The 26,112-nt window shown below is 41.1% G+C and overlaps 1 long non-coding RNA gene across 1 annotated transcript in view; it reads right to left on the reverse strand.

Moving 5' to 3' along the window:
* Positions 1–470: 470 nt before the first annotated feature.
* LOC124623177 overlaps positions 471–26,112 on the reverse strand; it is a 333,982-nt gene continuing 308,340 nt past the window's right edge. The window contains exon 4 of the long non-coding RNA XR_006980678.1: positions 471–521. This is a non-coding gene — a long non-coding RNA (uncharacterized LOC124623177). The remainder of the gene's footprint in view (positions 522–26,112) is intronic.

The raw sequence follows: 26,112 nt of genomic DNA on the forward strand, positions 1-26,112 counted from the left end.
GAATGTGTTCACACGCAACAGTTTTTGGGAAAATATTAAATTTGCTGAGGAAGGTAAAATGAGGCAGATGGTACCCCACTTTTCAGTCAGTCGTTTTTATATGAGCAGGAACCCATTGGCCTTTTATTGTTCTCCGCGAGGAGCATTTTTCTGCTGGAATTACTACACCGCATTTACTCGGCTCTGTAAGACAGCCGAACGAGTCCCGTGTCTGCAGAGTCAGTCCATGGCCACTCACCTGCGGCGCGCGGTGGGCCCCTCGGCCGCCAGCAGTTCGCTGGCGGACCGGCAGCGCAGCTGTTCCTGCTGCAGGTGATCGAGCGGCGCGCCGTCCGCGTGGTGGTGGTGGTGGTGGTGGTGCGCGTGGTGGTGGTCGTGCAGGTGGTGGTGGTGCGCGTCCTCCTCGTCGGAGCGGCAGCCGCCGGCCGCCGATCCCGCGGCGCCGCCGCCGGCAGGGGCCGCCTTGCGCCGGAACATGCGCCGCAGCCCTCGCAGCGGGTGGAACCGCCTCCTCTTGCCCTCTGCCAACACACCGTCACCGGTCGCGTTACGACCAAGGCAATGAGCGTACACTGCGCATGCGCGATCGCGTGTCTATGATACTGCTAGGGAACAACGGGGTTAGCGCAAGAAGCGCTCTATAAAATAAGAAGTGCCCCATGAAATTAACTGTAGACGGCAGTGAATTTTTCCCTTTATTGTTTCATCCCCCTCGCCCCATATGGCAATTGACCAAATGAATGTTAGACACAATAAAAGGAGAGATCGTCAGTTTCATAAGTTGGAATGTAAAAGGTTGATTTGCTGATTAATTAAAATATTGACATAGATGAAATGGTAAATGAATGCTTCACAAAAGTATAAATGATGAATGGACAGTTACATAAGTGCGTAAAATCTATGAACGCTACAAATAATTCAATACCTTCTCTTGTTGAAAGTACGGGTAATGTAACGGATGATGATAAACAGAAGGCCGAAGTTCTAACACTGGCTTTCAAATACTCGTTTACGCTAGAGGACTGCAGCACCATTTCCCCTTTCAATTATCGATTAAACGCAAGGATGGCTGACATAGTGGTTAGTGTATCTGGGATTGTAAAACAGTTAAGATCCTTAGACGCCAGGAAGGCATCTGGCCCGGACAGTATCGCCGTAAGATTATATGTTGACTATGCTTCCATGGAGAAGAAATAAAAACTTTGAGGTTCGCCGACGACATTGTATTTCTGTCAGAGACAGCAAAGGATTGGAAGAACAGTTGAACGGAATGGACAGTGTCTTGAAAGGAGAATATAAGATGAACATCAAAAAAAGCAAAACGACGATAATGGAATGTAGTCGAATTAAGTCGGTTAATGCTGAGGGAATTAGATTAGGAAATGAGACACTTAAAGTAGTAAAGGAGTTTCGCTATTTAGGGAGCAAAATAACTGATGATGGTCGAAGTAGAGAGGATATAAAATGTAGACTGGCAATGGCAAGGAAAGCCTTTCTGAAGAAGAGAAATTCGTTAACATCGAGTATAGATTTAAGGTCAGGAAGCCGTTTCTGAAAGTATTTGTATGAAGTGTAGCCATGTATGGAAGTGAAACATGGACGATAAATAATTTGGACAAGAAGAGAATAGAAGCTTTCGAAATGTGGTTCTACAGAAGAATGCTGAAGATTAGATGGGTAGATCACATAACTAATGAGGAGGCATTAAATAGGATTGGGGAGAAGAGAAGTTTGTGGCACAACTTGACTAGAAGAAGTGATCGGTTGGTAGGACGTGTTCTGAGGCATCAAGGGATCACGAATTTAGTATTGGAGGGCAGCGTGGAGGGTAAAAATGGTAGAGGGAGACCAAGAGATGAATACACTAAGCAGATTCAGAAGGGTGTAGGTTGCAGTAGGTACTGGGAGACGAAGAAGCTTGCACAGGATAGGGTAGCATGGAGAGCTGCATCAAACCAGTCTCAGGACTGAAGACCACAACAAAAACAAACCTAACTAACCTGAGGACATCACACACATCCATGCCAGAGGCAGGATTCGAACCTGCGACCGTAGCGGTTTCGCGGTTCCAGACTGAAGCGCCTAGAACCGCTCGGCCACACCGGCTGGCTCCATGTTACTGCATTCATTTTTTCTGTTCTGATTTTGCTTCAGTCTCATTTTACTTGCAATCCCTCATTCGCTCAAATTATGATTCATGTTGTTTTGACCATAGTACAATAAGAAATTACTTTTAAATGTTTGTGTGATGACTGACATCCAAAAAGATGTACATTTGTAACGAAAAATACAGTCCTAACACTACTGCACAGTCAATATAAATAGATTATTTCAGCTTTTATTTTTTAAGTAGCAGATCGGCATTTTCAAATGTTTAAACATTATAGTAGATAAATGAAAATAATTAAATTCACACGCGCAAAGATTCCAACTAGAGAAAGAATGATAGGAATAAAAAATAAGAGCAATTGGAGAAATTAAACCACTGACTAAAATGATGTGTTAAGGAATAAAAATAAAAGAAATTGTGCGTAAATCAGTTACTCGAATAAAAACAAGTGATCAAAGTCATTTAGATAAGGATTTAAAAATGAAAAAAATTCACTATACGTTAGAAAATTCTAACCGACAATCTTCTGCTTGTGAAGTCATTGCCTTAAGCATTACGCTACACAACCAGCCTATGAATTGTTACAATCTTTAAACATGCAGAGCATCACACACAATTACGAATTTTTTTCGTCGGTTACTTGCAGACGATGGTCCACCAGTGTGAATGGTTGTAGGATGTTATTCCTTGGACTATAACCATCATTGCTGCATAGATTGTTTCAAAAAGTCAATTCCACCGTTGAGGATCTCTCCTTGTAAGTGGAGAAACATATTTTAGAAGCTTTGCCTAACCCCTTGCATGCGGAGCAGGTGACCGGATAATAAGCAACGCATATTGCATACGAACGCGTCAGAGTGCCTAAACCATGGCGCCTCTCAGGATTATAACTAACAATGAAATACGCGTAGCACCGTCGGAAAGCTTCAGTGAACATTTTGCATCTGACAAAAACTGTTCCCCATGACGCGATCTTTCACACACATTTCATGCAAAGACGTTGAAACACTCTATACTTATGCGCATTTTAGGTTTATCTTTACCGTGTCTGTTATGAAAATCACAGAAACTACAAATTACTGTCATCAGGTAAAATTAATTTTTTATCCAATATGAGTTTCCGAGGGTTAAACCTATATAATCTCGTGAATTTATGTCCGTTAATAAGATGGATGTAAAGTTATAGCGAAAATAAAATAATATCATCCATAAATAAAATCAGACCGTTTAATATACAAAAAATTTAACTTGGAAATATTTAATATTTCTTAATTAAATATCAAATGTATTAATATATTTCAGTTTACAACTTTTTTCAGTTAAAGTGAAACTCACTGTAAATAAGAACACACACACACACACACACACACACACACACACACACACAGAGAGAGAGAGAGAGAGAGAGAGAGAGAGAGAGAGAGAGAAAGAGAGAGAGGGAGGAAGAGAGGGAGGGGAGGGATGGAGGTGGCGAGGGGGGGGCAGCATTATTACTAATTACTTATTACTGATTATGGTTCAGCCCTCCGCTGTGTAGATATACAGTAGGTGCACATCTAATATTCAGAAGACGTATGAGATGCTAGTGCATTATCTCCGATTATCGAAGAAGAGATCTTGTAATATAGAATTCTATACCACAAAAAGTATTTTACTGGACATCGCAAACTAACATAGTGTCTCGTCTCTTTCACATTTAATACCAGTCTATAAGTCCCTTGCGCACTGTGTTGTAATCTTTATGAGGCTGTAGAAGCTTTTGCTGGGATGATTGTCAGGGTCTCAGGAAGTCCTTCCAAGTCCTATCCAAGGCTCATCTCTTCTCTGCGTTCTGAGGAATATTTTGTTTGAGAGTCCACCTTTCTCTCTCTCTCTCTCTCTCTCTCTCTCCCTCTCTCCCTGTGTGTGTATGTATCTGCGAAATTCGCCTGTAGCTCGTAGTTTAATCTTCAACATATCGGTATGATTAGCTTGTATCACAGTTCCACAGTCCATAGGTGAAACAGTTTAATTAGCAAAGATGCCCTTGTCCTGGTCTTGAAAGTCTTGCCACCAGCCGAAGTGGCCGAGCGGTTCTAGGCGCTACAGTCTGGAACTTCGCGACCGCTACGGTCGCAGGTTCGAATCCTGCCTCGGGCATGGATGTGTGTGATGTTCTTAGGTTAGTTGGGTTTAAGTTGTTCTAGGGGACTGATGACCTCAGAAGTTGCTCCCATAGTGCTCAGAGCCATTTTGAAAGTCTTGCCTGTTTTTACGCAGCAGACGATACTAGTCCTCGATATCTATTCATCAGTGTCTGGTGTTCACCCGCCTCTCTCCCATGTTCATCGACACGACTTCTTTCTTTCCATCTGACATCACGTGTCGCATTGCTGCTATCTCTTCCTGTGGTTTTCTTTAAGGGCCTTTGGAAGTCGAACAATAGTGGCATGTGTCATCCATAGTTGATGGAGAAACGAAACCATAACATCACACAGTACAGTAAATATTGCTTGTTACAATAAAGGATTAAATTACAAGGGGGTGTACAATTTGTCAAGAACGATCCAGCAGATATACCAATCATGAAGTAAATAATGTTTGCTACAGTAATGTAAAAGATATTGCAAATATGCCGCTTAAGCAATCGATTTAGGTGTCAAATAGAAACACAGATACGATAAACACGACACAAAAATATCTGAAGTTAATGCCAGTAAATAAGGATGAAGGAGAATTCAATTTCCCGTCGTCGATGGCGACTACTAGCTCTGGAGAAGAAGAAAGAAAGACGGCGAAGGAAATGGGCGTGTCCTTATCAGCGGAACCATCTCAGCATTTGCTATGAGCGTTTTAGAGAAATGGAAAGCATAAATCTCTCCGCTGTATAGTTTCTCTGACGGTTGTTAGACCCCGCGCATTATGGTAGATCCTGTCGCGGCGGTTGGACCGTGGTAAGTTGGTGCTGACGCCGATCTGGAATGAGGGCTTGCATGACAGAAATGGTAGTGGACTGCCTGCGAAAAACGGGGAGTGACGTTCGCGATACGGAATACTGCTTAACTTGTCATAAATGTTCATCTGAAAATACCTCTAGCATTCCGTGAAGTAGACTTCACACGCTATATCAATAAATACAATAAACGGTGATGTATGTAACTATGCATCTCAGTCCAAAACAGCAGTCCCGAGAAAAACGACAAAAGCACGTTGGGGAGGTCCTCACAAACTTTGGCTACTGTGTTTCTGAAACAGTCTGGGTAGATAACTGCTTGGACTGTAGATATGGAAACGCATTCGCTCAAGAAAACTGGCAAACTGACTGACAATTTTAAAGAGTGCCACAAAAAGCTATAAGTTCCAAAAAGAAAAAGAAAAAAAAACAACAAAACTAGAAATCCAACAGAAGAAGAAAGAAATTAAAACCTGTGATTCGTTTTTTCAGTTATGCTCAGCAACATCTCTGAGGCGACTGAAACAGAAAACTGATGGTATTTCATTAACTGCGGGGGTTTTGTTTGATTCGAAAAATAGTTTCAACTCATTCTGATTGCATTTTATTTGAGATGACAGGAACGTACGTTGTTCTTATTTTCCGATGGAAAAAAAAGAAAACGGACTATGCTGATTACAAACAAAGGAAGACTAAATTTAGTGCTCTCCTTCTTCTGCTTGCCAAATTGCACAAAAAATGCACGCATATATACGAAGAGGCGTTTTTTTAAGCGGGTGATAAGAAAGAGCAGCGGTTTTTTAATAATCGTGCTGATGCACACGTCTAACGATCGCCGGTAGGAGATTATTCGATGAATAGCGCCTGTCGTCATTATCGATCTTGGCATTCAAGGGTGCGATAACGTTATCGCTTGGACGTGTTATCAGCAGAAAAAAAAAACACGGTTTCCTGGTGCTTCTCAAAGTGTAATAAGTCTTTGGAACAGGGTCAGACAGCGCTGTTGTAAAACAAAACCTATTTACTTTTCTAGTTTACAGTAGCTACTTTTATAACGCTATTCCATCAGTATTTTAAACATAGCTGCGCAACAGCAACGGTTCCACGTAATAAGACTAAAAACAGCCGACCAGTTGCAATGGATAAAGTAATCTTTACCTGGGTTTCGACAGATTTAAACCTGTCTTCGGTTTAGAATCCCTGAAATTAGAGAAAACAGAGCAAGTCAAATGTGCCTACGAATGTAATAACATAATAGAAAAAGAAATTAAATTGTTTCCTAATGGGCAGTCGGGCGAATATAGTATAGTAAAAAGCATTAATCGTAAGCTTAGAGAACACGACGCCTTAATCACTAAGAGTGACAAAGGGAACACCGCTGTCGTGGCTTATAAAAATGAATATATAGAAAAGACTGTAAAGTTTTTTGAGGAAAATGACATCACTGAGGCTACCGTAGATCCAACCGCGGAACTGCAAAATGAAATCCAGCGTACTTTAGCTAGTTCCGTCAGCCTGTTTAATAACTTTCAAAAGAAAGGGCTTATAAATATGAACCCGAAACCACCCGTGATCAGAAGTCAGTTTAAACTGCACAAACAAAATCACCCGATTCGCCCTGTAGTGAATGGTATAGGTAGTCCACATCACACACTTGCTAGGCGCCTCGATTTTAAAATTAAAGATGCTTTCACATTTGAAAATAATTTTTCTGTAAAAAAACAGTAAGGAATTAATTAACAATATTCAATCTGTAAGGCGTACACCTGACACTAGACTGGTGTCCTTTGACATCGTCAGCCTTTATACAAATGTCCCGGTTGATGAAACCATAGACCTTGTAAAAAAGAATCTTCTCAAGCATAAAAAACTAAGTGAAACTCAGATTGCGGAACTGATTGGTTTGCTTAAGGTCGTTTTAAAATACAATTATTTCACATTTAATGGGAAAATGTATGTACAGCCAGATGGTCTAGCAATGGGTAGCCCCCTCGCCGGTATTTTAGCAGAGGTTTTCATCAACGCCCTGGAAATAACGTTCTTCAATTCAAGTTCAGAATTACGCCACAAAATCCGCTATTATGCACGTTATGTTGACGACATTTTCATTGCTTTTGATGGCACCGATCATGAGTTAGAGCATCTCTTCAATACTTTCAATGGTTTACATGAAAAAATTTCCTTCACAAAAGAACTTCAAAATGAAAAACGTGAACTTAACTTCCTCGATTTAACAATTTCTATACAGGATAATTCCTTCAATTTCAATATCTTCCGCAAGGAAACATATTCAGATAATGTCATTCCTGCTGACTCAACTCATCCAAAAGCTCATAAACTGGCGTTTTTTCATTCCGCCATTCACCGAATGGTAACTACTCCTTTATCACCTGCGGATCAACAAAAGGAATTGAATGTCATCAAAGCGATTGCTGCTAATAATGGGTACAATCAGAAAATGATCGATTACTTGCTCAATAAGAAAATTTCCCAAAATTGTTCGACTTTGAGCAATAACCTTCCCACGGATACCAAAGAAACTAAAAAATTTATTTCCATCCCGTTCTTGGGTTATATATCGTATAGGATTAAACGTCTTCTAAATAAAAAATATAACTGTAACGTCTCCTTCTCTATAGACAACAGTTTAAAAAGAAATCTTGTACATTCAGTAGAGATTGCCAGTGATTGGCTTTCCAATTCAGGTGTTTACAAACTAACCTGTAATAACTGCCCCTCATATTATATTGGTCAAACAGGCAGAGCTGTGAAAACACGATATAAAGAACATCTATTAGGTAAAAAAGGAGCGAATATTCACAACTCTACTTTTGCTGAACACCTCTTGATAGCCGGCCATACGCCTAAACAGTTAGAAGATACGGTTATCCTACACAGACAAGTCAAAGGGCGTAGACTAGATCTGTGGGAAGAGTTACAAATTTTTAAACATCTAGAGCTCAAAGACGGTAATATACTGAACGACCAGTTGAACCTTGCTTGTAGACAATTTTTCGAAGGCTTTAAACCTGTACTGTTTATGGTATAACATTAATGCTGGTAACCTCAGTAGTCTATTTTCTCAGGAAGCTATAATGCACTTTCAAGTCTTTAAGCTCACTACCCTTTATATAATGTGGTTTTCTCACGATGTATGGCTGCCACTACATCGGCCCTCATGTGATTTTCTCTGACTCTAAAACCTTGGCTCCCTGGGAATGTGTATTAACTGGATTGTGGACCAGGGTTCGTAATTTTGTCTTAAGAGCCATTACTGATAGTTTTAAAGTTTTGACTTATATACGGTGTGTGTGCTTCACTAATATTGTAATGTAACTTTTATATTCTGGCTATATATGCCACTGTATGTAACTCTCGGCGTAAGCGCCACCTGCCTTTTTGATGTATATATCTATGTTAATGATACCAAGGCTCCCATACTGTTATAACGGAAGTGTTAAACGCTTTCCTTCTCTTTATTGTCACTTTATCTAAGGACGCTATTAATATTGATATTTCACACGTTGCTTTAGTACGCCAATCGGCACATAGTTCGCGACATGAGCGCCACCTGCCCTGGCCGCAGTGTAACTACGCTGGCCGATTATACTCACAAGGGGAGGCCGCCAATTGTGAAATTCAGATTCGATTCATACTGCGCATAATAAAAGCTCATGGCCAGAGGTGTAATGTGGCAAAGCACCAAGATGCACTTCTCAGCCGTTGTCGAGAAAATCGACAGTTAAAAGAAACCGTTGCGGTGAAATACTCTCTACGATTAGTAATTTTCTACAGCGTGGTGGTGCAGCGGTAAGCGCTCGGGTTCGTAATTCGAAGATCGCCGGATCGAATTTCGCTCCATGCAACTTTTTTTTTAGTATTTGTTTTTTGTAATTCATATATATATATATATATATATATATATATATATATATATATATATATATATATATATAATTCCCGGCAGTCAGTTGCAACAATTATGCATATAATAAGTTGTTGAAAGTCGTTTGTCGTGGAAAAACTGGCGACTTCGAACATCATTATGTTTTCCGCAAAGAAAGTTGTATTTCACAAATGTTATTAATTGTCTTCATAATGTTAACCACGTATAGTTAACGGAAGACGTAGAAACGAATACGTATAGCGTAAGTCAAACGTTCGAATTAGAATAGAGACCTCACGAACACAAACTTGCTGTGGCAGGTATGAAATATAAACTCCGTTACTCGCTCGTTACACTTGAAGGACAGATGTTGAATGGGCCGAAACGAGCCGCCCCATAACAGCGTAGTTGCCTGCTAACTTCGAAAGAAGGTAGATGCGCAACTTCTAACATCGTCGAAAATCAGTGCTTTGGTACACCCTGTTAAACAAACGGAAAAATGGAGGCGGTACAATTGGAGAGCGATCCGCCTTCACCAACATGCATAAGCAATTCATTAATAGTTATATATATATATATATTTATTTATATTTATATATATATTTGAATTGCAAAAAGCTAATAATAAAAAAATATTGCATGGCGCGAGATTCGATCCGGCGACCTTCGGATTATGAACCCCAGCGCTTACCGCTGCGCTATGACGCTGTAGAAAAATCATTAATCGTAGAGAGTATTTCACCGCAACGGTTTCTTTTAACTGTCGATTTTCTCGACAACGGCTGAGAAGTGCATCTTGATGCTTTGTCACATTACACCTCTGACCATGAGCTTTTATTATGCGCAGTATGAATCGAATCTGAATTTCACAATTGGCGGCCTCCCCTTGTCAGTCGCTTATGAGCTCTGCTACATCCATGTACTAATTTTTATTTACATGACAAACCCTATTTTCAGGGCTATATTTTATTTTGGACTAATGGATCTATGCAGATATTTGTAAAAACGACAATGATACATCATTCCATATTAATGTAATACTGTAAGTACCAGGCGTCCGTCTCATATTTTGTAATACAAGAGCTCTCTAATATGTGTTAAACTCTATTCTTGACTTAAGTTTCATACCTTTTAATATAAACTACGATGTTCATTGTCCTTAGGCCGCCTTCTGAAGAAGACAGGTTTAAATCTGTCGAAACCTAGGTAAAGATTACTTTATCCATTGCAACTGATCGGCTGTTTTTAGTCTTATTATATTGCTATTCCATCACATTAATTTACAATTGCTTGATTTTCCTAGACCAAATTAATAAAATACTGATAGAGCTCATTCCGCAATGGCTTCAGTCACACTAAGCAAAAAACAATTGTTTTCAGTGGCTCGTAATACAAGGAGAAATATGGCGATCGGTCACTGAAATTAGCCTGAGCCATCAAATACAGGGGGTAGACACAAATATGTAAATACCGAAGACACGACACATTACCATGCCTAATTCGGTGTAGGACGGCGACTGGCATTAAAAACAGCTTCCAGTCGTCTAGGAAGGAATAAATACATGTTCTTTATGGTTTTCAAGGGAATCTTATACCATTCTTTCTGCAAAACAGTGTCAAGTCCAGGTAATGATGATGGAAGTGAGTAATGATCATGCAACCTTCTCTGTGCAGTAGACCACAAAGAGTCAGTGATATGGATATCCAGTGACTGTGGTCGCCAGTGAAGACGTGACAATTCATCATCGTACATACAAAACCAGTCACGGACGATGCGATCAGTGTGAACACGGGTCTTGTCTTGGATCGCAGCGTCAGCACAGGAGAACAAACATTGTACGTTGGGATGGATCACAATGGTCATATGGTCACAAAGGTCACATAATCCTTGGCAGTAATGCGACTTTGCGAGTAACCATGCTACCAATGGAACACCACTATATAGCTGCCCCAATCATCATCGTATGCCCGCCATCCTTCACTCTTGGTGCTTCTTGAGACAAAAAACACTTCGGCTGTCGTGGCTACGGAAGCACCAACAAAGTGCCAACGTTCGAAGCCATTTAGCTGCGACGTAAGGCACTCACAACTACACAGAACTATATTCTGACCATGACGGCAATTGCAATGTATTGATGACTTGCACAGGTGCCGCTCGTAGTTAAAATACAGCAGCGTATCCTCCAGCTTGGCCAGCATCTGCATTAATGTTCGAGAGCGGATTTCTCGGGTTGTCTCCACATTTTAGGACAACCCCTGCAATTTTAGCCACTGATCATGTAAAACTGACTCGTTAAAGTGTCCAGACAGAAGGTTCTACTCGTCAAAGGAAGTGCAATAAAGTTCAGCAGCTTGGTGTAATTAACGTCCCTGTTTATTACTAAATGATATCTTAAGGACGTTATGGAGCTACCAAATGACGGAGAGCATTAGGGAGTGGTGGCACCTCGTCCCGCGCCACTTGCTGGCGATATTGAAAATCTTTGCCGTGTTCTGGCGTCTGAATAGCGCCGGCTGCAGGCCCTGGTAATGACTCTGCATTCACTGCCGATCGATCTGCCACACCAAGACTCAGAATAGAGCATTCGACGAGCAAAAAGAGAAAAAAAAGAATCATTTAAAGAGTATACCACTCCGCCAGTAGCATAGACCTTATCGTGATACTCTAAAATGTTGTCATACGTCATTCACATTCCATTCCGTCAGTTATGTAGAATTTAATAAACTTTTTTTTATTTTCTTTGCCCTGATGGGGCAGTAAATTTTCTTTCCTTTTATTTATTTACGTTACAGCAATTGCAATTTTGTGATGTTGCGTCGATCTTTAATACATTGTAAATGCAAACACAAAAATCCGTTGTATTCGTTCCGCTACGGTCGATGCATCCTTTTACTGCTATTTGACGACTCCCTTAAATAAGAAAAAATATACTTATAAGACAATATTGTTGGAAATTTACTATTTATGATCGTTCTCCATTTAATAACGCCGAGTAATGTATTTACCATCAGTTGTTCCATGGTTGATATTCTTCATGCTGAAAAGTTCCAGTAACACTTCCCTGCACATAAATAAAGAAATAATAATAGTAATAATAACAGTAACAACAATGAAACAGATATAAATCATTGGTAACTAGATGTTCGGAACTGTTTTCTTTCCATCGTATGCGATCAGCTATTTGTTGCTCACATTAAGCACCGACTCGCGATACGGCATTTAACTAGGTATTTCCTCCCTTTCTGCCACATTTTTTCCGTTCTTTCACGCTACAGTTTTCTTTGTCCATCATATAGAATTTAGCTGCACCCAATTTTCTCCTTTCCCTCAATACTTTCAAGATATCTTCGTTTTAAATATTTTCATCGGATATGCCCATCTGTTTTTAGGTCTTTTGAATTTTTGTTGATCTATTTATTTTTAGTTGTCTTTGTTGTTTCTGTCGTAAGACGTTTTTCTGAGTTGTGACTTGGAGTTTTGAGATTTTTCTACAATTCCTTGTTGTTGTTTTTTTTAAATATGTAACTGCGATTTGTATCTGTTCTCACCCACAGAATTGTTGAAAGACTTTTATTTCTTGCTTTTTTCCTCCCCATACGCCTCTACGTATGGAGCAGTGATACTTCTTGCTACGCAAAATACTTACAATTTTGTTATTGCTGTACAGTTTCTTAAATTTGCTTTTATGAATATTAATATTTTATTGCAGGAAAGCATGTATCCTGTCTCATGTTCAGTCATTAGTCAAGCCATTGGTTTGCACATTTTTCCAAGATATGAAATGTTTCCATGTTACCAATGTTCCCAAAGCCTTGCTGTTATCTTTTTTGGGTTGTCTGAAATGTTGGGTATGAACACCCGTTTGGATGTGGAGATCCAGTGTATTGAAATTTTTAAGGAAAATCAGCTGCTTAGTTAACAAAACAGTTCTGGTGAATGGATCCTACTTCTTGGAGCACTTAACTAAACAGCTAAGCTGACAATCGGCCTTCTCTTTATGCTCCTGTTTTAATTTCGAGAGATTTAGAAATAAAATTCACTTTAGATTTCGTATTTATGGGAGGTTTTTTTTTAAACATAGTCAGAGTGTTAGTGGAAATCATATGTGACCAGTCCTTACAATCATATTACCTTCTTAAGTATAGTCTTTAGTGCAAATAAGGGATTTAAAAATATCGTTAATGGTATTGAAGGAATCTCAGAAAGAAAAATGATATTTTAGAAATCAACTGTAAATACATCGTGGAAATCAACCAAGTCTGTTCACCATTACGGTCACATCTCAAGGATAGGTATTAGACAGCTACGAAGTGCTGCAGAACCTGATAAAAGACAGCGGATACCAATATAAGATGATAAAGAGGAATTTTAGAGCAAAAGTACGTCAAAACTAGAGACAGACACTAGAGTAAGAAAAATAAATGTAACGACAAAAGTGAAAGAAGTCACACAGTAGTAGAATTTGTCGACTGGAACAACATACTATTTCAGATAGAATAACAGAAAATGGATTTAAAAAAGAGGAAATGAAATTGATTATATTTATCAGCAAATAAAGTTATATTCGGTGTGGCAATCTTAAACAACTTTAGAATTTGAAGTTAGCATAGAGTAATAAGATGCAGCAGTAAATAGAGACGCAGCTAGAAAGAAAGAAACCTGCAGCCATGGATAAAATTTAGATTCCGAGAATTTATTACAAAAAGGAAGCTACGCCACATACAGTTAGGCAACAAGATCAGCGTCTTAGAGTGTCAATATTATACCAGCACAGAGGAAAGGGGTAGTTGTATCAGGAAGTTACTTAGCGAAACAGCAAAAGATATTTCACGCATAAAGAAGTCAAAAGAAAAGCCAGTCACAAACTGAACAATGCAACTATTGAAGAGAAGACAAATGCATCCAGTACACATTAATAAGCTGAATTAATAAAACTATTCAGAAAATCTCAGAGAAGACATAAGAACATGAAACGAAAGTTTAATAACAATTTATATATATCGTTCAAGACATGACTGAGAAATGCAGTAGTTAATAGCGAAAGCTATGACATTGCAGAAATTTTGCCAGACAAATTTAAAGCCATTGGAGGAGTGAAGAACAGAATGAAACTGGAAGATAACGACGTTCCAGTACATTAAAGATGGAGAAAAATACATGCACTTGTAAAACTATTTACGGAATGCTCAGGAAAGGTGACGAATCCCAGAATCTGGAATTATGCTGTAATTGTTATATTTCCCAAAAAAGGTCACAGAAAATATACAGAGTGTTTCAGATATGGTGGTTTTCCCTGTAACTTACAAAAATCATAGCTGAAAGGGATATTTATTTAGATAGGTAAACAAAAGAAACGTTACAGTTTCGACACAGATATGAACATAGTTCGTTTAGTTACTTTTCAGAGTGTCACAGTACAAGTTATAAACAGAAGATTACTTCGTTTTCTTTCTGATGTATTTAAACCAATTGTGTATGAAGTAGTTTAAATCTATTTTCTGTCAGTTACAGGGAGCTAGAAACTGGAGTTTGTTATTTTATCATACCACGTGCTAGATGTTGCATTGCTCTCCACAGCAATTACTGAAGCAACTCCTTTATTGTATTATATCATTTTGTCAATTTTTCTCAGGTCATCTATGGTGGGTTTTCTAAGTAAACGCTAGATATGAAAAATCGGATTTTTTTTACTATTTCTACAAGTACTGCATCTTCATCGGACAAGTGACTGATCATTAAGGAATCCAATATCTTTGTTGGTTATCAGTAATGCTGCCCTTTCCCTTGTGTCAGCCGACCGATGTGGCCGAGCAGTTCTAGGCGCTTCAATCTGGAACCGCGCGACCGCTACGGTCGCAGGTTCGAATCCTGCCTCGGGCACGGATGTGTGTGATGTCGTTAGGTTAGTTAGGTTTGAGTAGTTCTAAGTTCTAGGGGACTGATGACCTCAGATGTTAAGTCTCATAGTGCTCAGAGCCATTTGAACCATTTTGAACCCTTGTGTCATCTGCGCTTAATATCTCGTAACCTCTGGTGGTTCCACCTAAGGTTAGTTGATAACAGTATGGTTCTTGTATGAAAGCAATGGCAATCTGATATTACACAATAAGCTGCATTAGGTTAGCTGTTGCAGCTCTGGAGCGCTGTAGATTTATTTGTATGCACTTGATTTATTTATGAAGAGACCAAGTTGTTCATCTTGTATTTGGTGTTGCCATTTGTGATAATCAGTGCTCTGTCGGCATTGTGTACTGCTTACTTCGGACATGTCCACGGTACTGCATTGTTCTTGCTCGACTATGGAAGTGACGAACATGTATCTTATTTAGTGGCCGTTTCTTTTTTAATCGCACTTAACAATCGCTGTAGATGACAACGTTCGTCGACTGCTTTGGTTTTTGTAAGTTTTTTATCAATTAATTGTTGCAAACCACAAAATATTTAGTGTACTCTTTTGCAATTAGGAACATTGTTTTGTCGCTTTCAAAAAGCTTTGAATTCTTTTGAAGACATGAGGTAATCTTTATGGATATTTTCCGCCAGTGGCGCACCTCTCATTGAGGAATCTGACGCTGACGAACCACATTCGGATTCCGTATCTATCATATCATCGGTTTGGTGTGCAGCATCAGATGTAGGTAGTGTGTCATTAGTAGTTACTGCGCCTGACGCTCTATGAGCTTTAGCATTACATTCGCCAGTCTCATTAAATTCACATAAGTTGTTAGTTTCCATAAGAAAGACACTAACAGTTTTATTTGACAGATTTTTCATTGGAAGAAATGTTGTTAGTGACAACTGAATTGTTGACAGCATCCTTATTAAAATCGAAATCAGATCGACGTCTTTTAGTGTGTTTAGGTGGTATTTCTAAAACTAGGGGCCAGAGTCAGTTGCATGTTGCTCTTTCCAGACCGTGTACGAGGAATTTTATCAACTAATTACTGTACCGAAGGTGATATTTCTAGTACTGCAGTACAAGAGTCAGATGTTTTTTGCTCTTTTCCAGACGTTGTGGAATGCTGAGGAATTTTTGGAGCTGCTTCTTGTACCAAGGGTACGGATTTTTGTTTTGCAGTATTGTATACGCAAGCAGGAAAGTCGGTATCACCATTTGTAATAGATAGTAATTGCGACCGTCTTTCTTGATTTGGCCACTACCTTTGCAGTGATGCCATACAACGTCATCCATGGTAAAACACACTGAAACAATTTTCTTCATAGGGGATCCGTATCGTCGATGGTACTTTGCTTAAATAATGGAATCTGCATTGAGCAGAGCGATGAAATGAGAGCATGCCTGAACCGTGGAGTCGGTTGGAATACCTCTCGCGTGCCCTAGTATACGTCCCCATTTAGACATTTTGCCAACTATTGCAGCATTACTAATAAATGGAAATACATTAGAAAAAACAACACGGTTACTGGCTTTTTTAAAACGCCTTATTGACGTCATTATCTCTTAAACATGCAAGTTACCCTCTTGCAGTAATCAATCTACATTTTCAACAGTTCTTGTAAAAATACGAATGTTGCCTACAGATATACGAGAGCAATGCGTAATATTGGTGCCAGAAATTGACACTTACCGACTTTACAATCTATTACGGTATTGAGAACATCGCCGATGATAACAGCTTTTTCAGGTGAGATCACGTTATTGGTAGGAAGAGATGACTGCTGTTTTGCTGCAGCAGCCAGTGTTTGTTGAGACGATTCAGTCGTGGAAGTTTCAATAGCGCGCTCATTTCCGCGCACGTTCGTAGCTTCGGTGTTCACAACAGCTGAATGTAGCACCGTGCTGTGACCGCCTAAGGATCACGTCATGCCGACCAAGCTGGCCTATTTAACGCGATTACGGAGGAGCGGTGTCCTCTATACTAAAACGAATTGGACGATAGTGACTCTTGTGAATTAAACTATAACACAGTAAAGTTCACGAACCGTAAAAGTTGCTTTCAGCCACTGTTTGAAAAACTTGCAACAGCACACAGACACACGTGTCGTTGCTAGTCAAAGATCTTCAAATGAGGCACATCGTGCTTTATAATATTAGTGGCATGTTCTTTTGCCCAAGACGTCAGAGATATCGTCATTTGTGTATTTTTTCTTTGATTTTGGTAATGTGTGCGATCTCTACATTTCTTTCGTTTATTGCTAATAAGTATATAAAAATAGACTAGATGTAAATGTGTAAATATTAATCGTATTAAGTCTGTCTCGTTTCGCTTAAAAATTACTTTATCTTTGCACGAGGATATTTTGTAAAATTACCGATAAAATGTTAATTTCTTTTTGGTCAGTTTATTCGTTAAGAATACTACAAGGACCTTTTTTCAAGTGAGTAAAAAGTTATAGTTCTTCTGGAATGTTCAGATATTTGCGTTTATCAGCAGATGAATGACGTCGCATCGATATGGCATACAAAACTCTTTCTGCCTAGAGCGGTGGGAAATTATTGTTCAGAATAAGATGTAGAGTAGCATTTAGGGACAGCAGATATTCTCTCTTTTTAAAAATATTTCTTACCATGTTTATTTAATAAACACACGGTGAAATTTTACGGCTTTTATAATGCAACCGCATTACATTAGTCACGGATCACACTTGTTCTCAGGACCGACTATCCTTCTAGTAAATCTGTTACAATAAGGCGAACTTCCCTTACGTAAGTAAACTAGTTCGCCGGGACACTGAAATGCCAGCTGTCATATACATCACAGCAGTAACAATGGCTGCTTTCTCAGCAAACTTGTTACCCTTGGCGGTGCCTTTTATAAGCAGAGACCCGGAGTGGCCGCAGAGCTGGCCTGATGGTTCGCCTCACGTGACAATGCGACCCAAACGCACAATTCCATGTATTGTTTGTCCACGATAAGAAGAGTTTTTGCGCTGGAGTTGCTAGTAGCGGAGGAAATGTGCCAAGTCAGATGACGCATAGATAAGTATCGATTGTCTAGGGATCACGGCGCCCGATATTCACTTGTTCCTGGTAGCTGACATAATTAGCTCAAATTATCTCTGTGTTCGACAGAGCTGCAGTAGCCAAAGGTATATAATGCGAACTGCACTGTGTGATATTTTCGTGGTTTAATCTCCACCACATTTTAAAATAACTGGAGGGACCGTCCTTAGTTCATGGCGAAGAATTTCTGCTCCGACACAGGAGGCGACCTCTGCCACTTCTGCTTTCGTAGAAACTCGAAACAAGGGCGTTGATGTCTGTATTGGGAGCGTATTCTGTGCTATGTCCCTTCATAGCCCCCCTCCTCAACCTGTGGCGGTCACTGTGCGAAGCAAGGTGCGTATCTATCCGATTCAGGCAGCAGACAGCCGGCTTGTATGAAAAACCTCGCGCTAATCTTTCAGCAACTAAACCTCGAAACATTTGAATCATATATTTTAATAATACATGACTACGCTTAGGAAAACACTAAAGTAGTGGCCAAGATCGCAGGAATTCTTTTTATTCGACGATTACCGGTTTCGGCGAAACTAAAGCCGCCATCAGCGGATCTTAGGACACATACAGGTTACAAGATCAAGGCAAACAATGGTGATATTAATAGTTGCCCATAAAACACAGGCCTTAAAAAATTGTCGTAAGTAGCACATAGGCGCCCAAGAGAGTTGACATCATAAATGTTAAGTGTGTCCATCACATGCAAGCGCAAGCTAGGTACTACCTAGTATTTTAATACTTGCGCTTGGTGTGGCCCATCGGTCCGCTGTTACAACCCGTGGTAGCTGACAGAAACGCATCTCAGTAACACGACGCGTTGGTGTGTAAATCCTCAGGATACGTCCGATGGACATTGTGGTTCGTTACAGGGCAGCGCTGTATTAGCAGAGGCGTGAACAATATGATCGTGTGTACGAGATCAGAGGAACGCATATTACTGATAGACATTTACGAGCCTGGAAGTTAGATGAATGACTATCTGACTGGTGCACTGCATGACGTGTTTACAGCGTATTCCCAAGCATCAGGAACAGGCTCAAATTCCGCGACATTGTCTCTACTCGAGGTATGGTCACGGTCCATCTGCATCGAGTGGAATGTAGTAACACACCAATCTGTGATTGTGGAGGGGAAGGTTCTGGTCATCAAGTGGTCCTCAGGTGCCCCTTTTTCAGATAGCGAGAGACTGCAGACAATTAGAGAGCCATCTGCAAACAATTGCAAGTGACCAAAACTTGCGGTCTAAAGTCAGTATGATAGCACATCTGATGTCTAAAAGGCAACTGTTTAACTTTCAGTGTATAAGACCAAGTGGATTCTCAGAGTATCAAAATAATGTCAGCAGGTCACACGAAGCGTTATCTCAATTATAGATAATGATAGGCACATATAGGTCCGCCCCGGTAACTGAGTGGTCAGCGTGACGGATTGCCGTCCTACGGGCCCGGGTTCGATTCCCGGCTGGACCGGGAATATTCTCCACTCAGGGACAGGGTGTTGTGTTGTCTTCATCATCATTTCATCCCCATCAGGCGCCCAGGTCGCCCAATGTGGCGTCGAATTTAATAAGACCTGCACCAAGGCGGCCGGACCTTTCGGCCAATGACGCCAGACGGTCATTTCCATAGGCACATATACATTTAATTACGAGAAACTTCAAATACATGTACAAATAAAATAAAATAAAAAGTAAAGAAAGAATGGTATGGCCACCCATACGGGTATGCGTAGACTCAAGGATCGCCGAGGCACGCACATACCAGTGCAGTTTGCTGTTCAGTAATGTAACAACAATAAGTTTAGTTGTAATTAGTTGGCAAAACGTCGAGTTCTTCCGCGGCTTCCAGTATCATATCTATTAATGTAAGACAGAAGTCATTCTCTTGGAACGTAAGTCAATTTCCTTTTTTTTTGTTATTTTTTAAACTGATTTTTACTTTGCAAATGTTCTGTTTTATTTCTGCATTAATATTACCAATGGTTGCTGTTAACATGATTTACTACTACACACGTAATATAAAACAGTGGATGTCACCATGATTAAACGAATAGAATATGCACGACCTATGTAGAGTTTCCAGATAACAGGTCTAAAATTCGTAGCGATAAATTGAACTGTTGCCCACGGAAGTGCAGTATGGGAGAGTTCCTATGAAAGTACAGTGTCTGAAGCATACATGTATCGAATTTATTACGAAAGTAGTATATACATGTAAGACATAAATATTCAATAAGGAATTACATAGTTTCTTTCATAACAGGGTTAACAAAATAAGACGTTTGCATTTCCTGAGGAAATCAGTTTAAAGGTACTCACTATGCTGTTGTGTTATTGCACTGTTAGTACTTTGTCCAACCTCTGTTCTTCTTAACTACCTCAAAAATGTTCTTCAGCATTGCTTTTGTTAGGATTGTAGTTCTTCAGCTCACATGCGGCCTCAATTTTCCTTACATTTTGATGAACACACCTTGCAAGTATTCCTCAAAGGTTTTCCACGGGGTTCAAATCCGGGCTACGTCGATGTTTATCTTCGCACCATTATTGGTTGTAGCTGAAACATCTACAGACGCATCATATTGCTGAAACAGTAGGCTTTAATTCCCTAATTCCTCATACATTCTAATCAATTCTGTCTCTAGCATCTCAGAGTATATGTTAGAAATTATTCTAACGTTCAGCCAAGCAATGCAGAAGGTCCCCCCAAATCATAACACTTCCACCAATAAAATTTCTGCTCATTCTTACCTGCTAGTCTGTTCCCAGACCGTGCCAATAACGTTCAAATCGCCCCAGTCCATCTAAAATAAACTTCTCATCACTGAAGATCATGTTATTCCATGCTGAATTCCACGTCATATGTTATTCAGAAACTTCAGTTTAGCCTGTTTATGTTTGGGTATTAGATAAGATTTCCGGAGTGGTCTGTTGAATGCAAGATGTTTGTCATGTGACAAAATTTGTCGTACATGTCTAGGAATTACTGGCAACTGTAAATCAGGAACAAGTCGAGAGGCATAACGGTTTATGTCCTTGATTTGCTCAAAAGTAAGTGTTTCGATGTCACAGATAATTTTATACTTCGCTCATATTTTCCGTTCTGTCCATATCGTGCGCCCAATCTAAAGAAATTATCAGTCACTGTACTTGAACGATTAAACTTCTTGGCGATTAGACAGTCCCATTTCCTTTCATGCACCGATTTTTGTTTCTTCATAACACGAAAACAATTATCCCCGTGGCCTTATCGCAATCGTGGTTTCTGTACACAACACACACTGTCAGTAATTGTATCACTTCCCTATCTGCAGTAGACACACTTACACACACACTACACTGCACAGAGCCGAGTTCCACCCTCTGCCACCTGCGTCGTTGATGTCATGCTGTGGTCTGTACTACTGACATCAAACGCGATACCATTTTACTGCATTTGTCGCCATACTGGATCTCATACTATTGTATATACACTGTGCACAACTATTCCAACTACAATGTTAAACCGAGCGAGATGGCGCAGTGGCTAGCACATTGGACTCGCATTCGGGAGGACGACGGTTCAATCCCGCGTACGGCCATCCTGATTTAGGTTTCCATGATTTCCATAAATCGCTCAAGGCAAATGCCGGGATCGTTCCTTTGAAAGGACACGGCCGACTTCCTTCCCCGTCCTTCCCTAATCCTATGAGACCGGTAACCTTGCTGTTTGGTCTCTCCCCCCAAACAATCCACTCCACAACGTTAATTATCCTAAAAATACGGCTGTGTAAGGATTTCCACTACTGTAGAACAGGGCAGCGCCCTTTTTCGGTGATTCGCATACTCTTACACGAGTGGCACGGTGGCACGTGAAAAGTGTATTACTTACACGACCTTGCTGGCTGAGTATCGATGCGACACGCGGCCATGATATGACCGTGATCAAATGCAGCGATATCGCGCGTCTTGGCCATCCTGTAATCGACTGCCACGCCAACGCCCAGGCCAAGGCGTGAGGACATGACAATTCCGTGACACGGCGAACTGTTCCGTTCTAACTAATTTACATTTTCGTGTGTGTGTGTGTGTGTGTGTGTGTGTGTGTGTGTGTGTGTGTGTGTGTGTGAGAGAGAGAGAGAGAGAGAGAGAGAGAGAGAGAGAGAGAGAGAGAGGAAGAGAGAGAGGGATAATTCTGTTCAACTTGCCGCACCTTTCTTAAATCCTAGATCGATTACGACCGATCGCTACAGTTGAGAACTACTCTGTTCATCATAGCCTAAATTCTACGCAATAAAAGTTGGTTCTCATGTACCAAAACAGGCACTTTCGACCAATACAAAAATCGCTTGAAATCCTTCGTTCCTTTTCATAGTGATCCCTTCAATCATAGTTACTTTTTCAGGTTTTTACGTATGGCAAAAGTTTTGATTTCTCTTTTAGAAATTATGCCCATCTTTACTCAGATGTGCTAGAACTCAGAACCAGTTCTCATTCGCAGTGACACAATAAGTAATCCCGCAAAGCTTGATATGACAGCACTGCTGCCACTTCAGTCGAAGTAGGAGGTCAAAATACCTCGCTTCTCATTTGATTATTAAATTAAACAAAATGTTGAAAAACGTATCAATAACTTTTATAACACTCTGCTTAAACAAAATCCAACAACAGTTCTGTAGACCTTTCATGGTACAGGATAGTTTAATGTACATGATAACATTCCGTCAGTTTATTATTTCGTCATTTTTCTAGCGATTCTTGTTTTTGTTAGCCCTTTCCACACATTTCAACGATGTTTAGTCGAAAAATTATAAACACACAGTGCACGCGACCAGAACCGACAATCTATGAATGATGCCCAGTGGCCGGCCGCGGTGGCCGAGCGGTTCTAGGCGCTTCAGTCTGGAACCGCGCGACTGCTACTGTCACAGGTTCGAATCCTGCCTCGGGCATGGATGTGTGTGACGTCCTTAGGTTAGTTAGGTTTAAGTAGTTCTAAGTTCTAGGGGACTGATGACCACAGATGTTAAGTCCCATAGTGCTCAGATCCATTTGAACCATTTTTGCAATCGAAATCAAAATAGCAACATCACCATCCGATTAGGCAAAGCAGTCAACATATCCGCACTATAAGAATTTACATTCTGATAATAAATAACTAAAGAATAAGATATGAAACCCAAACCACCTCAACCTAATAAACTTCTAATCAAATCTGGACTAATAGTCAGAGAACCTAATGAAAGAAAAAACATCTTCGTTGTTTGTAAGGGTTGTGTCTTAAGTGTATCTGTAGGGTGTAGTGATTGTAATGAATGCAACTATGGAGTGCTGCTTGTGTGCTATGATGAGAGAAGGGAGAGGGTGAAACCCGGTCCTGGCACACGGCTTACTTGTCTCAAATAGCACCGAGGGAGCCACCGAGCTTAACGTTCCCATCCCACGGATGCAGGCTCTCAATCCATGAACCACTTCGAAGAGGTTCGGAATTTAACCAAGGACAGTGGTTCAAGAGAAACTTAATGCCACCACCTCTCCTCCTGCCGGCCAAATAATGGCAGTGAAAAAGTCTTTCGCCACCAGCGTTCCATCTGGATACGTCCGAATAGAGCACTACCGAACAGGTGTGTTTTACCGACCTCGGTTTTGGTGGCAGTGAAGCAATAAACGTGAAACAGAACAAATCACTTGCTGCTCATAGTTCTGACACAATCTGAGAGCTGTTTCGGTCAGCTCCGCATCATAGAATGAGAATTCCTGATGCGTAAGGTGGCACGGACGCCTTTATATTACTGTCGTAAATGTATTTTAAAAAAAAACCTCCCTCCCTTCTACCCTTCTCCCTCTTCTCCATGCCCCTGGCAGATCCTGTGTTGTGCTTATCGTCATCAGTGTGCTACGTCAGGGTTGGTTTGGTGCTGTTCTACTGTGCGTCAAGAGCTGTGATTTTAATTGTGTGCTGGACTTATACACAGTGTTACTGTCAGTGATCGTTATGTGCTACGCCGTCTATCGATGCTTTTATGATGCAGCCATACTTCGCCTTGTGTTATTTTAATTGTCCCAGTGTGAGGTTTTCTGTGCACAATATTTTTTTAGGGTTTTAATCTCCATTTTACAGTCGCCTCCTTTTTGTCTGTTCTCTTCCATTATGTTCCCTCTTTTTTATATTTTTGTCCGCCATATTTTCTCCTTTGTAATTTCAAATGTCTTCTGTTATATCATTATTGTCTTTTAGCTGAAGAGCAGCGCATGTGCTGCTGCTAGCCCTCCCCGGATGGGGAATTGAAGTACAATAAAGGAAAAAAAAAAGTCTTTTAAAATGTCCCGTTTTTAAAGGAAATCGGCTGACATATCCTGGGATTCCGACAGTGACAGTTCCCGTCTTTGTGGTTGATCAATGCTCCTGGTGCATTGAGGGCTTCATCTATGGGAAGAATTAGGTGTACGTTTGAAGTTATTACACTCACAGAAAAAAATCGCAGCACTAGAAAATAATTAATGTACAGTAAAGAAATTTCCAGGTAACATCATTAGGTGATTAACATTGCGAGATAACAGTTTCATGTAAGCGAGCATAAGCCATTGCAGATGTGAAATACTGGTACATTAATAACCGGTGTAACCACCAGAATGATAAATGCAAGTACGCAAAAGTGCATGGATTGTGTTGCACAGGTGCCGAATGTCAGTTTGTGGGATGGAATACTGTGCCTGTTGCTCTTAGTCGGTCAATACAGGGGCGCTTAATGCTATTTGTGAATGACGCTGGACTTATCGTCCGATGATGTCTCAGTGCGCTAGACTGGAGACATATCTGGCGATCGAGCAGGCCAAGGCGACATGTCGACACTATGTAGAGAATGATTGTTTACAACACTGGTGTGGTTGGTCGGTCGCAGGTCTTCAACTGGTCTCGTAACGAACACAACGGACTGAGGCAGAACCACTTTTCAGCACAAAACACAACAAGCATCCACTCCGCCCTTCAGCGAGCTGTGACGACCAGAGGAGATGCGACAATTCATCCTCGTTCTCACAAAACCAATCCCGGACGATGCGAACTGTGTGTACAGCGGCCCTGGAGCTCAGCCGGCGGAAGTGGCCGTGCGGTTAAAGGCGCTGCAGTCTGGAACCGCAAGACCGCTACGGTCGCAGGTTCGAATCCTGCCTCGGGCATGGATGTTTGTGAAGTCCTTAGGTTAGTTAGGTTTAACTAGTTCTAAGTTCTAGGGGACTAATGACCTCAGCAGTTGGGTCCCATAGTGCTCAGAGTCATTTGAACCTGGAGCTCAGCATCACCATTGGGGAACAAATGTTGTAATGTGGAACGCACCAATCAGCCAAAATGGTCGCAAAACCCCTGGCAGTAATGGGACCTTGCAAAGTAACCATGGGGGCGGTGGAATACCACCGTATTGCTGCCCAAATTCTCAAAGAAACGCCGCCATGTTTCCCTTTGGGGCCTGAACTCGTCCACAAGCCGCATATGCCAGTGGCTTGTGGTTCGTGGAATGCACACTACAGCACGTCTGACGCGACACTGTCCTTGTAACCGTTTTTTAAGAATTCCTACTGTCACTGTGGTGGCAGTTGTCGCTCGAATTGCTGCTACAGATGCAATACGGTACACCACACCCATACTCCAACAACGACAGTCTTGCCTCTCGATAGTGCCGCGTGGCCATTCGTAGCCTGGTCTTCTTGTGACGATCCTTCCCGTGACCACCACAGCTAGCAGTCGTGTACTGTGCGGTTCTAAAGCATCGACTGCACACAGACCAATGCAGCGCCGCGAAGCTGCATCAGCATCGAGAATGCGCTGACCCGCGCGCCAATGGAAAGAGCGGGCAGCGCCACACCTCCCGGGAGACAGTTCGGCGCCCCCTGTCAGCGCTCATTTAACCAGCCATCCGCCCCCGATAGCTGAGTGGTCAGCGCGACAGACTGTCAACCCTAAGAGCCCGGGTTCGATTCCAGGCTGGGCCGGAGATTTTCTCCGCTCAGGGACTGGGTGTTGTGTTGTCCTAATCATCATCATTTCATCCCCATCGACGCGCAAGTCGCCGAAGTTGCGTCAAATCGAAAGGCGAGCGGTCTACCCGACGGGCGGCCCTCTTCACACGTTATTATTTAACCAGCTGCCCATCGCTGGTCGGGCCCAGTTTGGACGCAGACTTCAAATGCATCAGTACTGAGTAATAGGAAGACGTTACTTAGCCTGTGTTCTGCGATTACTAATAGAGA

This window comes from Schistocerca americana, chromosome 7 (genome assembly GCF_021461395.2).
Source record: "Schistocerca americana isolate TAMUIC-IGC-003095 chromosome 7, iqSchAmer2.1, whole genome shotgun sequence".
Lineage (NCBI taxonomy): Eukaryota > Metazoa > Arthropoda > Insecta > Orthoptera > Acrididae > Schistocerca > Schistocerca americana.